We start from the raw sequence: 13,262 nt of genomic DNA, 5'->3' as shown, positions 1-13,262 counted from the left end.
CCACTGAGTAAATGGACCTTATTTTCTATATCCATTCCTCTGTTGAAGGACATTTGGTTCTTTCCACCTTCTGGGCTATTATAGAGAAGGCTGCTATGAACAGGGTAGAGCATGTGTCCCTGTTATATTTTGGAGAATCTTTTGGGTATATGCCCAGAAGTATGTAGCTTCATCCTCAGGTAATACTATGTCCAATTTTCTGAGGAAATGCCAGACTGATTTCCATAGTGGTTGTACCAGCTTGTAACCTGAGTTTTTGATCTTAGCTATTCTAACTGGTGTGAGGTAGAATCTCAGAATTGTTTTAATTTACATTTCCATGATGTCTAAGGTTGTTGAACATTTCCTTATGTGCTTCTTGGCCATTCGATCTTCCTTAGTTGAGAATTCTGTTTAGCTCTGCACACCACTTTTCTACAGAGTTATTTGATTCATTGGAGTCAAACTTCTTGAGTGTTACAGAGGGCAGAGATGAAGAAGTGACACCAACCCTTGAAGGAGCCTAGAAGATCATGTGTAGATCCCAGACATTGCCACAAGAAGCTGTAATATTGAAGTTGCCTTGGAGACTCTGAGTTGTGATACATGCCAGAGTCATGGGATAATTGCTTAGGAAAGCTGCTAACAGGGAGTACAAACAGCTCAGGAAAAAGAAGTTTGTTGTGGTCAACAAAGATGAAAGGAGTTGGAGATCTGAGGAGGGCTTTGACATCAGACATGAAGTTACATAGCTTGGAGATTGTCCAGCTGATTTCCTGTCTTGCTTTGGTCCAGTATTTCCTCATTATGGGATTTTGCAATGGTAATATATATCCTATGATGTTGAAAGTTTATGATCTGATGTTTGATTTTGATTTTATAAGGAATTACATTTCAGCGATTGCATGAACCTTGTAAGAGACTTTGAACTTTGAGCTTTTAATATTGTTGAGACTGTCATAGATTGTGGGACTTTTGAAATTAGACAAATTATGCTATGGGTAGGTATGGCACCCATAAACTCATATGTTTGAACAAGCCTATGGGGGCCTGGGAGTAGATTGTGGAGGTTTGAATATGGTTGGTTCAGGGAGTGGCACTATTGGTATGGCAGTCAATTGAAGCTGAGCTGCATCTTCACGAATGGCCTTCCATGGCCTCTCAGTGCTAAGATTCAGCTGCTCTCCATGACCCATTCATATCTTCCAAACCAGTCATGGTGTTTCTTCACAGCAAAGGAAATCCCAACTAACCCACAGAATTTAGTCATATTATTCAAAGGATTATAAAGTCAAAACATATATATATATATATATATATAGATAGATAGATAGATAGATAGATAGAGAGAGAGAGAGAGAGAGAGAGAGAGAGAGAGATTCTTTCTATCTGTAAGGTGGAGTCTGATTTTAACATATATGTCTTACAATTGCCCTGGTCCATAATAATCAAATTTAATTATAAAAAACAGACTTATGAACTATTATCTTGCTCAGGTAGCAAGTTTTACAAGATTAATCAATTGAAGGATAGTATTCAATGTCTATGAAAAAAGGAAATGGGTACAGACTAGATAAACTCGGGACTTTCATGTTCAAAGAACTGCTTTTGGTCTCTCAAGCATACTGAGTCCAAACTTTATATATAATGGTAACCATCCCAAATCTATTTCACTACTTATCCTCAAACAATAGAAAAAAATTGCTTGGTGTTCAATAAAAAATCACTCATGTTTGCCCAAGAGTGTTATGGACAACCTTTATAGCCCATACTCCTTTCTGTCTATTATTTGCAGACATACTTTTTCACCCATAAAAATGCATTGTTGCACACTAAAACCATTTTGAGTATGGTGGCAGGTAAAGGTAACATGTGTGCTTATGTGTTAAGAGGACATAGATCATCTTCAGATGTCTCTTTTTAGGGCCTTCAACTCAGCACATTACTATGACCTTGCCACTATGCCCAAATGTTCATCTTTCTTCCTTCCTTCCTTCCTTCCTTCCTTCCTCTCTCTCTTCCTTCCTTCCTTCCTTCCTTCCTTCCTTCCTCTCTCTCTTCCTTTCTTCCTTTTTTCTCTTTCTTTCTCTTTCTTCCTTCTCTTTCTTCCTTCTCTTCCTTCCTTCCTTCCTTCCTTCCTTTCTTCCTTTATCTTTCTTTCTTTCTTTCTTTCTTTCTTTCTTTCTTTCTTTCTTTCTTTCTTCCTTTCTTCCTTTCTCTTTCTTTCTTTCTTTCTTTCTTTCTTTCTTTCTTTCGTTCTTTCTTTCTTTCTTCCTTTCTTCCTTTCTTTCTTTTTTCTTCCATTCCTTTTCTCTTTCTTTCTTTCTTTCTTTCTTTCTTTCTTTCTTTCTTTCTTTCTTTCTTTCTTCCTTTCTTCCTTTCTTCCTTTTTTCTCTTGCTTGCTTGCTTGCTTGCTTGCTTTTATTTATTTTTAGAGTTTGTGTAAATCAATCCTCCTTCCTCATACACATATAAAAATAATTACCCATCTAGTCTCCTCTGATCAATGCTTTTCTACTTCAAACATCATTCTTCATTAATAAAATGTTTAAATCCTAGGTGTACAATTTTTTATGAATGGGTAATTATAGTTGTCATAAAATGAAATGTGTCCTCTCCAGTGTGCAGACTCTATGGGCTCCATAAGCTTTATGCTCTTTCCTCCATGAGGTGTTCTTTGGATAAAAATCTTCCAAAGGTTCTTAACATCACAAGGTCCCAATTTAACATGTCTGGTCCCCTAATTCCTGAGTCAAATGGGAACTCAATTATATCTCTCTTTCATCAATTTTTCTTTTAATGGTTATTATTACATTATTATTATTGGTTTTTCGAGACAGGGTTTCTCTGTGTAGCCCTGGCTGTCTTGGAACTCACTTTGTAGACCAGCCTGGACTAACTCAGAAATTTGCCTATCTCTGCCTCCCAAGTGCTGGGATTAAAGGCATGCACCACCACACCTGGCTCTTTTAATTATTTTATTTAATTGTTGTTAATTGTGGTAATTAATAGACATCATAGCTGCATTGCTTGCTTCTTTCCTTTGAAAGCTTGTAGGGCAAATCTCAGCTGCTAAAGATATCATGTATTGCAGACACTGGAGACAATAGTGTTCTAAGTTAAATTTGAGATTAAAACCTCTTACCTGAGATTTAGCTTTCATGGTAGCAGAAGTTGCCCTGAAAGCTTTTAAAAGAAAGAAACAAACAACAGTCCTACGAAGCTATGATATCCATTACCCTCCTTTCTTGGTATTATTATTATTATTATTATTAATTATTATTATTATTTGGGGGGGATATGCCTGAGCAAATACTAGGATGTCAAGTATTTTGGGCATACTCCAAGCAGTGGTATAGTTGGGTAATATGATAGACCTAGCTCTACTTTTTTGAGGGTTTCCTAGACTGAATTCCAGGGGATCTCCATGAGTCTGCATTTCCACTCGCAGAAAACGAGGAGTCACTTTTACCCATATCTAATCTGCTGTTTGTTCTTTGTTAACATCTGTCTGACTGAGCTCAGGAAAAAAAATCTCAAAGTTGTTTTAATTTGCAATCCCTTAGTTGCTAAAGATAAGGAATGGCTATATTATATGTTTTAGCAATTATTTATTCTTCTTTTTAGAACACTCTGCTCAGATCCCAGGCTTATTTTTGACTAAGTCATCATTTTTTTCTGTAATTTTAGTTCTTTACATATTCTTGATATCAATTCTTTCACTGATGTATAGTGTGCAAAAAATCTTCCATTCTTGACTATTTGTCTCTTATCTTTAACAGAATTTTAGTTATATGAATAACTACTTCTCAATTGTTAACCCTGAATCAGTAAAAATAGAAAGTCTTTTCCTAACACTATGTTTTTTAGGGTAAAACCTATTTTCTTCTAAGAATTTCCATCCTTCAAGTTTCACAGTTTAAGATTTGATAAAAAAAAATAGAGCACATATCAGAAAACCCAAGTTCTGCACAGGGAGAATTGTGCAGTGCAGTTCCAAATGTTATATCCACAACATGGCTTCTGTTTGTAAGGATTATTGTGGAGGGGGATAGTTTGAAAACATTTTAAGATACCAAGGAACAGAGACTTTTCTGTGAATTATATTTCCTAGCAATGTCAGAAGCCTACATGCATAACATCCAAGCAACATGAGTGTCTAAATATAACCTGAACAATAAAGACACTGGAAGATGTGCCAACATGGAAGGGAGAAAAATCAAGAGGCCTCAAACCTATACACGTAATTATAGACAACTAAAGAATGCAGAAATGTGGGGAAATACTCTTTCCCATAGAAGAGCACACCAACTGGTTATCCAATACCAAATGGTCTGATGTGAAGATAAATGCATACAAGAAACATTGTATAGTCTGAGAAGTTTGTATTTATGTATTTAGAAACACACACACATGCTTTAAGAGAAAACGGTCATGAATACAAAAGTGAATAAGATGAATAAATGTTAATCTAGATAGACAGAATGGGGAAATGGTGCAGTGAGATACTGTGATTATATGATAGTCTTAGCAAGAAAAATATATAGGGGCATTTCAAAGCCTATGAACATTAAAATATATATCAATGTTACTCTACAAGTGACCAGTAGAAAATATTTGTACATTATTAGTCAGTATTTCAGTAGTAAAAATTTTCAAAAGCATAAAACCAGTTTTTATACTATGAGTGTAGGTCTTTTTATATGAAAATTACAATATTTACTCTGAAAATGGTGTACAGATATTCTTTTTGATTTATAATAGGATTTCTCAATCCAATCTCTATTTATTATATTTATGATTTTATGAGCCAGGGGGCATTTAACATGCAGTGAATTTTATTTTATTTTATTTTATTTTATTTTATATATATTTTTTAATACGTATTTTCCTCAATTACATTTCCAATGCTATCCCAAAAGTCCCCCATACCCTCCCCCCACTCCCCTACCCACCCATTCCCACTTTTTGGCCCTGGTGTTCCCCTGTACTGGGGCATGTAAGGTTTGCATGTCCAATGGGCCTCTCTTTCAACTGATGGCAGACTAGGTCATCTTTTGATACATATGCAGCTAGAGTCAAGAGCTCCGGGGTACTGGTTAGTTCATAATGTTGTTGCACCTACAGGGTTGCAGATCTCTTTAGCTCCTTGGTTACTTTCTCTAGCTCCTCCATTGGGGGCCCTGTGCTCCATCCAATAGCTGACTGTGAGCATCCAGTTATGTGTTTGCTACGCCCTGGCCTAGTCTCACAAGAGACAGCTACATCTGGGTCCTTTCAGCCAATGCTTGCTAGTGTATGCAATGGTGTCATCGTTTGGAGGCTAATTATGGGATGGATCCCTGGATATGGCAGTCTCTAGATGGTCCATCCTTTTGTCTCAGCTCCAAACTTTGTCAGTGAATTTTATTAATGATAATTTTATTTTATTTTTTGCCTTGTTTTGGGGTTTTAGTATTTTTTTTTCTGTTTCTTTCTTCTTCTCCAATATAATACATTCTGAGTATAGCCTCCCCTTCTTTCTCTCCTCGCAGTTCCTCTCACCCATCTCCCTTCTCTCACCTCCCCTTCTGTTTCCTTTCAGAAAAGGCTACCCAGGGATATTAACAGAACATGGCATAACAAGATGCAATAAAACAAGGCATAGACCCTCATATCAGGGTTATAGAAAGCAACCCAATAGGGGAAAGGGATCCTAAGAACAGACAAAAGAGTCAGAGATGCTCCCAATTCACACTGTTAGAAATCTTGAACACCCAAGATAAACCACATATATACACCACAGAAGCATAAAGTCTGTGATTGCTGCTTCAGTTTCCATGAACCCCTATGAGTCCTGCTTAGCATGTCATGTTTTCCTGATGTCCTGAACACAGAGCTCTCTGACATACATACACACACACACACACACACACACACACACACACACACATACACCAGTGGCCTCTACTGAGTTCTAGAGCTCTGCCTAATTGTCTGTGGTTTTCTGCATCTGCTCCTATCAGCTGCTGGAGGAAGCTTCTCTGACAATGATTGGACTGGGCAAAGATCTTAAGGGTGTAGCAGTATATCATTAGGACTCATTTCATTGCATTTTTGTTGTTGTTCTTAATTTGTCACTGGTGTTTGTTTCTGCCCTAGGTCTTTGAGCTATCCAGCTTCCAGTTCCTGGCTATCCCAGCACTGTTGGGTATGGGCTCCCTCTAGTGGCTTGGGCCTCATGTTAGATCAGTCTTTGGTTTGCCACTCCCAAAAGTTACATAATAACTTAATGGCAATTTCATTAACATTCAATTGTGCGACCCCCCCAAAATATTTTAACTCTTTTAAAAAATCAGTTAACTTTTATTGAGTTCTAGTACAAATATTTTCTTAAAAACTCTAGGAAAGTTTGCCTATTTCTTAAATCAGTCTCAAGAACACAGTGTGATACATTACACTGCTCTAAAACCAAAGTAAATATATAACATATAACTCATAGAAGTACATAATCATAATTTTATTGAAAGAACACTTTCAATAGAAAGATAAAGCTAGAAACAATGAAATAAAGCAGAAAACACATTTTGAGGAAGTTAAACTATATTTGTACTCTGTTGTTATAAACTTGAACATGCCTATAAAAGGATTTAGGAATTATAGTGATAAGTCAGATAATCCAATGAACATATTATTTATGTGCTATAATTTATAATACATTCAAAACTTTTGAAAAATATACTATCATAAGATGCTATTTATTAAGGGTACAAAAATATACAAAACTTTCTGCAAGACCATAGATTCCTACTATGCATAGAGAAATATGTGATAATTATCTATCCAAAATCAAGAGACTATAACAGTTTTCTCTGGGGTAATATGAAAGTGTAGAAAGTAGGGTCTTTGGTTGTTTTAAGAACAACAAAGAAAGATTGCAGGCATAAATGAAGGTCCTTTTTGAGCATGATAAGAGAAACAATTATTGGAAGACAAGGAAGAAGCTATGTTCAAGTATTGAAGGCATGAGAGTTGACTTCTGAAAGAACCTGTACAGATTCACATGAAAGTGAAAGCTATAGTACAGGCTATGATTTAAAGCAAAAAACAAACAAAACAAAACAACAACAACAAAAATAATATTAGCTTTGGATGAGGCTACAGTATTGGGTTTCCCCTCAAATTTTAGAAAATGTTAAGCAACATTGACATTATCAAAATTACAATTTCAGTTGAGAAATTATGACTAAAATTGAGAAATATCACAGATAGAAATTAGGATGGATAAAGTATAGGTGATTAAATATCAATGTCTAGAAACAAATGGTGTTTGAAGTTATAGCCAAGGGGGAGCAACAGGCAAATGTGTTTAAGATAAAACAAATAGCTCTGTATTCCATCTTTAAATCGTATTATTTGGGTTGTTGGTTTCTAACTTCTTGAATTCTTCATAAATTTTTGATTTAAGCCCTCTGTCAGTTATAGGGTTATTTAAAATCCTTTGCCATTCTGTTTGCTGCTGATTTGTCCTATTGACAGTGGTTTTTTTTTTTTTTTTTTTTTTTTTTTTTGCCTTACAAAAGCTTTGCAGTTTCAGTTGACTTTAGAGCCTGATCCATTGGTTTTTTTTTTGTTCAGGAAATTGTCTCCTGTACCAATTCATTAAGGATATTTTCCATTCCCTCTTCAATGAGATGTAGTGTATCCGGTTTTATATTGAGGTCCTTGATCCATTTGTATTTGAGTCAGAGTTTCCATGAGGTAAAAACAGGTCAGCCATTGCCCTCCAGTGCATGGCCTGTCAGGCTGCCTGGGCAGAGAGATGGAAGTACCAGTGCTGGAACGTGCTGGTTCGTTTTTTAATATTTGTCACAATAATTGCTCATTTGAGGTCTATAAAATTTGTGTTAGAAATTTGATGGGGATTGCATTTAATCTGTAGATTGTTTTTGGTAAGATGGCCATTTTCACTATGTTAATCCTATCAATGAGTATGAGCATCTTCTGATATCCTTCAATTTCTTCCTTCTGGGACTTGGAGTTATTGTCAGCCAGATCTTATATTTGCTTGGTTAGAGTTACATCAAAGACATTTTATATTACTTGTGGCCATTGTAATAGGTGTTTTTTCTTATACTTTCTTTCTCTGCCCGTTTATCATTTGTACAAAAGGATCTACTCAATTAAAAAGTGAGGTACAAACCTCAACAGAGAATTCTCAACACAACACTCTCAAATGGCCAGGAAAGACTTAAAGAAATGTTAAAGTCCTTAGTCATCAGGGAAATGCAAATCAAAATAACTATGAGATTCCATGGTACACCCATCAGAGTGGCTAAGATCAAAAACCCAGGAGATAGCACATGTTGGCAAGGATATGGATCAAGGGCAACCATCTTCATTGCTGGTGGTGGTGCAAAATTGTACAACCACTTTGGAAATCAACTTGGTATTTTTCTCAGAAAACTGGAACTATTTCTACCACAAAACTCAGTTATACCTATGCTGGGATCATACCCGAAAGTTGCCTCCAACATTCCACAAAGACACTTGTGAGGTGCGGGTGTGGCAGCAGTCCCAAGATGGCAACTGGGTCTGCAGCCAAGTCTTATGACTTGCACCTGTCTTCCTCATACACCTGAAAACAAGCCACGTCCATCGTGAGAACTGTGCAGGTGCACCATGATGCAAGATTGGACCATATGACAAGTGATGATTCTGGCCAATGGACTGCTGTTACGTGGACTGGGCTGATGGGGTGTGGTAGAGGGGTTATATAAGGGATTGCGATTGGGGGCGGGAGAGGAGATTCCTGCTTGCATGTTGAAAGGTTCCCAAATAAACTGCTTTCAGAAGAACGCTGTGTCGTCGCTCTTTTCTGCTGGTCGGAGACAGAAGCAACAGATACTTGTTGAGATATATTCATAGCAACTTTATTCATAATAACTAGAAACTGGAAATAACCCAGATGCTCTCCAATGGATAAATAAAATGTGGTACTTCTGCACAATGGGATAGTATTCAGTTAATAAAAGCAAAGACATCATGAATTCTGCAGGAAAATTGGTAGAACTTGGGAATGAGACATCATAAATTCTGCAGAAAAAATGGATAGAACTTGGGAATATCATCCCGAGTGAGATAACCTACTCCTAAAAGGACATTCATGGTATGTACTCACTTATAAGCAGATATTAGCCATAAAATACACGTACCATTCTACTCTCCACAGACTCACAGAAGCTACCCAAAAAGGAAGTTAAAAGTGAACATGCTTGAATCTTACTTAGAAAGGGGAATGAAATAGTTATGAGGCAGATCGAGTGAGGGATCTAGGAAGAAGAGGGGAGGGGAAGAAGAATGAGGTGGGTTAAGGATCAGGTGTGGGGAAAAATAGAAGAGATGGCTAGATAGCCGTGAAAATGAATGGAAATCTTCACTTGACTGGGGTGAGGCAGTGGGAGACATCTCCAGGATGAGACAGAGACTTGGAATAAGAGAGGAGCCCAAGAATCAATGGGGGTGACCTCATCTGTGACTCACAACATTGGGGATATGGATCCTGAAGAAGCCACCTCCTGTAGGCATACAAGAACCCCAGTGGAGCAATAGAGACACTAACCCACCCATAAAACTTTCAACACAAAATGTATCCTGTTTTCAAGAAATGCAGATGCTGGGGATGGAACAGAGACTGAGGGAATGGCGAACCAACAATTTGCCCAACTTGAGACCCATCCATGGCTAAGAACTAAGCTCCGACACTACTAATGATACTCTTTTATGCTTGCAGACAGGAGCATGATGTCCTCTGATAGGCTCCTGCAGCATCTGACTTACACAGATACAGGCACCCATATTCAAACAGTGGATGGACTGTGAGGACTCTTAGGAAGAATAGGAGAGGAAGGATTGCGGCCCATGAGGGGATTTAAAAGAATAACAGAATCAACACACCTGGATCCTTGGGGCTCTCAGTGTCTGAACCACCAACCAAAGAACCTACGGGCAATGGACTGGGCTTTCTAGCATGTATGTAGCGGATGTGTGGCTTGGTCTTCATGTATGTCCTGAACAGCTGGAGCAGGGTCTATGCCAAAATCTTTTGCCTGAATATGGGATATAATCTCTTAACTGGTCTGTCTTGTCTGGCCTCAGTTAGAGAGGAAGCACCTAGCCATAGAGATTTGAAGTGCCGGGATGGAGGTGATACCCAGGGCGCCCCCACTCACTCAGAGGAAAAGCGGAAAGGGTTATGGGGGAAGGATTATGAGAGGGGCTGCCCAGGAATATATACACACATATACATATACATACATATATCAGTAAGTAATATATATGTATTGAATATATATATATATATATGTATATATACATACATACACACACACACACACACACACATATATATATATATACATATATATATATATATATTCTTTTTAAAAAAGATAAATTGAATAGATGGTGACCAAAAGCTGTGGAGAGAGTTGCTTTAGAAGGGGCATTTGATTCTGGTTTTGCTTAGCAGGTTGAATAGTGGTTCTGAGAAGTCAACTTACTTTATGATGGTAATACAGGCCAGGAACAAAATAAAAGCTATTTTGACCTATGTTTCTAACAATTTCGCTGCTTAGTATGATTTGAGGAATTCATTTGGCCAGTTGTCCCAGTTCTAAATAGAATATGAAAATAGTATCTGTTCCAGTTACCATGAATATTAGATGTAATACTCCACGCTTTAGAATCTATGCTGATGCTCCCAATTAAAGTACCACGAGATTCTTTGTTATTCTCATTTTTTTAAATTGTTGTTCAACTGATTGTACTTCATTTTTTCCTTTGCTTCTGCAAGTGAAATAAGGGAGAATAAAACAAAAACATTAAGCTGCACTAGCTGCATTGTGTGCAAACCCTTACAGACAACTGGTAGACCTCTTCACTCTGCCTTGAACAATGATGCCACTTAGTCTCTGTGCTGAAGGTTGGAAATTTTTAGAGCTTTTTTTCTTTACCATATTTTGCTTCTTTTGTGCTACATGAATCCAGAAGTCAAAGAGTTGATTTGCCTTTTGTTCTCTTACAGAAATGTTATTGTGAGGAAAGAAAGAATAGGAATGATATTTGTTTGAAGATTATTTATTTTTGACACACTTGGTGTCATTAGTTTGGATTTTGAAGTCATGTCTGGAACTTTAGGTGTAAGTGTAAAGGCTCAATAGCTGAAACCATGGAAATGAATAAAAATGGATGTGCTACAGAAGATGAAAAGGAGAACATGGGATCTTACAATGAATACATAGGTCTTTATTTTTTCCTTTTTAAATATTTTTTAATTTTTAAAAAAAAATTATTTATTACCTTTATTTTTTTACAGTCCAGCCATTACTTCCTCTCAATCAGCACTGCAACAGTTCCACATCACATTCCTTCTCCTCCTGTATTCAAGAGGATGTCCTTCCTTCTCCAGGCCTCCCCTCTCCCTGGGGCCTCAAGTCTCTCACAGGTAAGGGACATCTTCTCTCACTGAGACCAGACCAGGAAGTCCTTTGCTATGTATGTTTTGGGGGTCTCACACCAGATAGTTTATGCTGCCTGGTTGGTGGCTGAGTGGCTGAGAGATTTTAAAGGTCCAGGTTAGTTGAGACTGCTAGTCTTCCTATGGGGTCACTCTCCTCCTCAGCTTCTTCCAGCTTTCTTTAACTCAGCCAAAGTGATCCCTGACTTCATTCTATTGGTCGAGTGTAACTATCTGCCTCTGTCTCAATCAGCTGCTTGTTAGTTCTCTCAGAGGACAGCCATCCTAGGCTCCTGTCCATATGCACACCATAGTATCAGTAGTAGAATCAGGCCTTGGAGCCTCCCCTTGACATGGATCCACAATTGGTCTGGTCATTGGATCTCCTTTCCCTCAGTGTCTTCTCCAATTTTGTCCCTGCAGTTCTTTTAGACAGAAACAATTCTGGATGAGCTTTCTTATGAATGCAAAATAAGTAGTGCTTTGTTATCTAAAAATTAACTAGAATACCAAAAGAAAAAATATGAGAGAAAAGAAAAACAAACATACGCAAAGGCAAAATATAAAATACTAATATCCTGGATGAAGCTCTCAATCATCTATTTTCAAAAATTTTTTTAAATGTACATAGAACTTTAAACCCAAAGTTCAGATAAGTTGGATAAATCACTAAGCACAAAATGAAGAATTACCACAAAGAAAAAGGATTGCAGCATTTAAAAATGATTTTGTTCACCTTAATCCTCATCTATGGTGTTCTAGTAACAGACTTCTCTTACCTGTGAGGCTGGGATTGGTTAAGCATTAGGGCTCATGAACAAGGAAGTCAACTAAACTTTTCTAGAATGTTACAATTTATCCTAGGTAACATAAGAAAAACAAACCGTTAACATTTACACGTGAATAGAGGTAATGGATGACATTGTATAGTTATCAGTGTGTCCTATAACTATAAAGTAGAGCCTCCATATTAGTCAACTACTCATCTTTATTCCTTGAATTCTTCTTACACTTGAGTACAAAGAAATCAGATGCAATTTTAACACTACCAAAACCCCTGTAAACATTTTCCTATGGCAATCAAGGTAAATATTCTAGTAAATCAAATTTTCTGCACTAAGTAAGAGTTTAAATGCTGATTTTATGACAGGCTATTTAGGGCACACATCAGGTATGCATGGTTATGGTACAAAATTGATTTACTGAGAAAAATAGATGTTTGTGTTTTAAACAAAAGGAAAAACCTATCTTTGTAAAAATGCTCTTGTGATACAAGTCTATTGTATTATGAAAATACAAATAATAACAGAGTTTATGAGTTGTCATGAAATATTTATTGTCCATATTCTTTCTACAGCATAATAAAATGCTTATTCCAAATTCAGCATGTAAAATTTATGCAGTATGATTGAAGCTCCTTACACTACTCATAAATACAACTTTTCACCATTGTTTTAAGTCCTATATTTTATTAATTATTTATTACTATTTTCAAATGTTTTAATTGAAATAGAATTACATCATTCCCCCTTCCTCCTTCTTGCCTTTCTTGGCCTCCCTCTCTTCAGCTCCTCCTATGACTTCCTCTTGAGGGGATAGACTGTTTCTTTGATTATTGTTAAACACACACACACACACACACACACACACACACACACACACATATATATATATATATATGTTTATGCACAAATATACATTTGTATATATGCATGCAATCATATGACTTGCTGAGTCTGTTTTTTGTTGTTTATATGGTTTTAGGGAAGATTCCTGTGCATTGGAC

Source organism: Mus musculus, chromosome 3 (assembly GCF_000001635.26).
Source record: "Mus musculus strain C57BL/6J chromosome 3, GRCm38.p6 C57BL/6J".
Taxonomy (NCBI): Eukaryota; Metazoa; Chordata; class Mammalia; order Rodentia; family Muridae; genus Mus; species Mus musculus.
Note: the sequence above shows the minus strand (reverse complement) of the source record.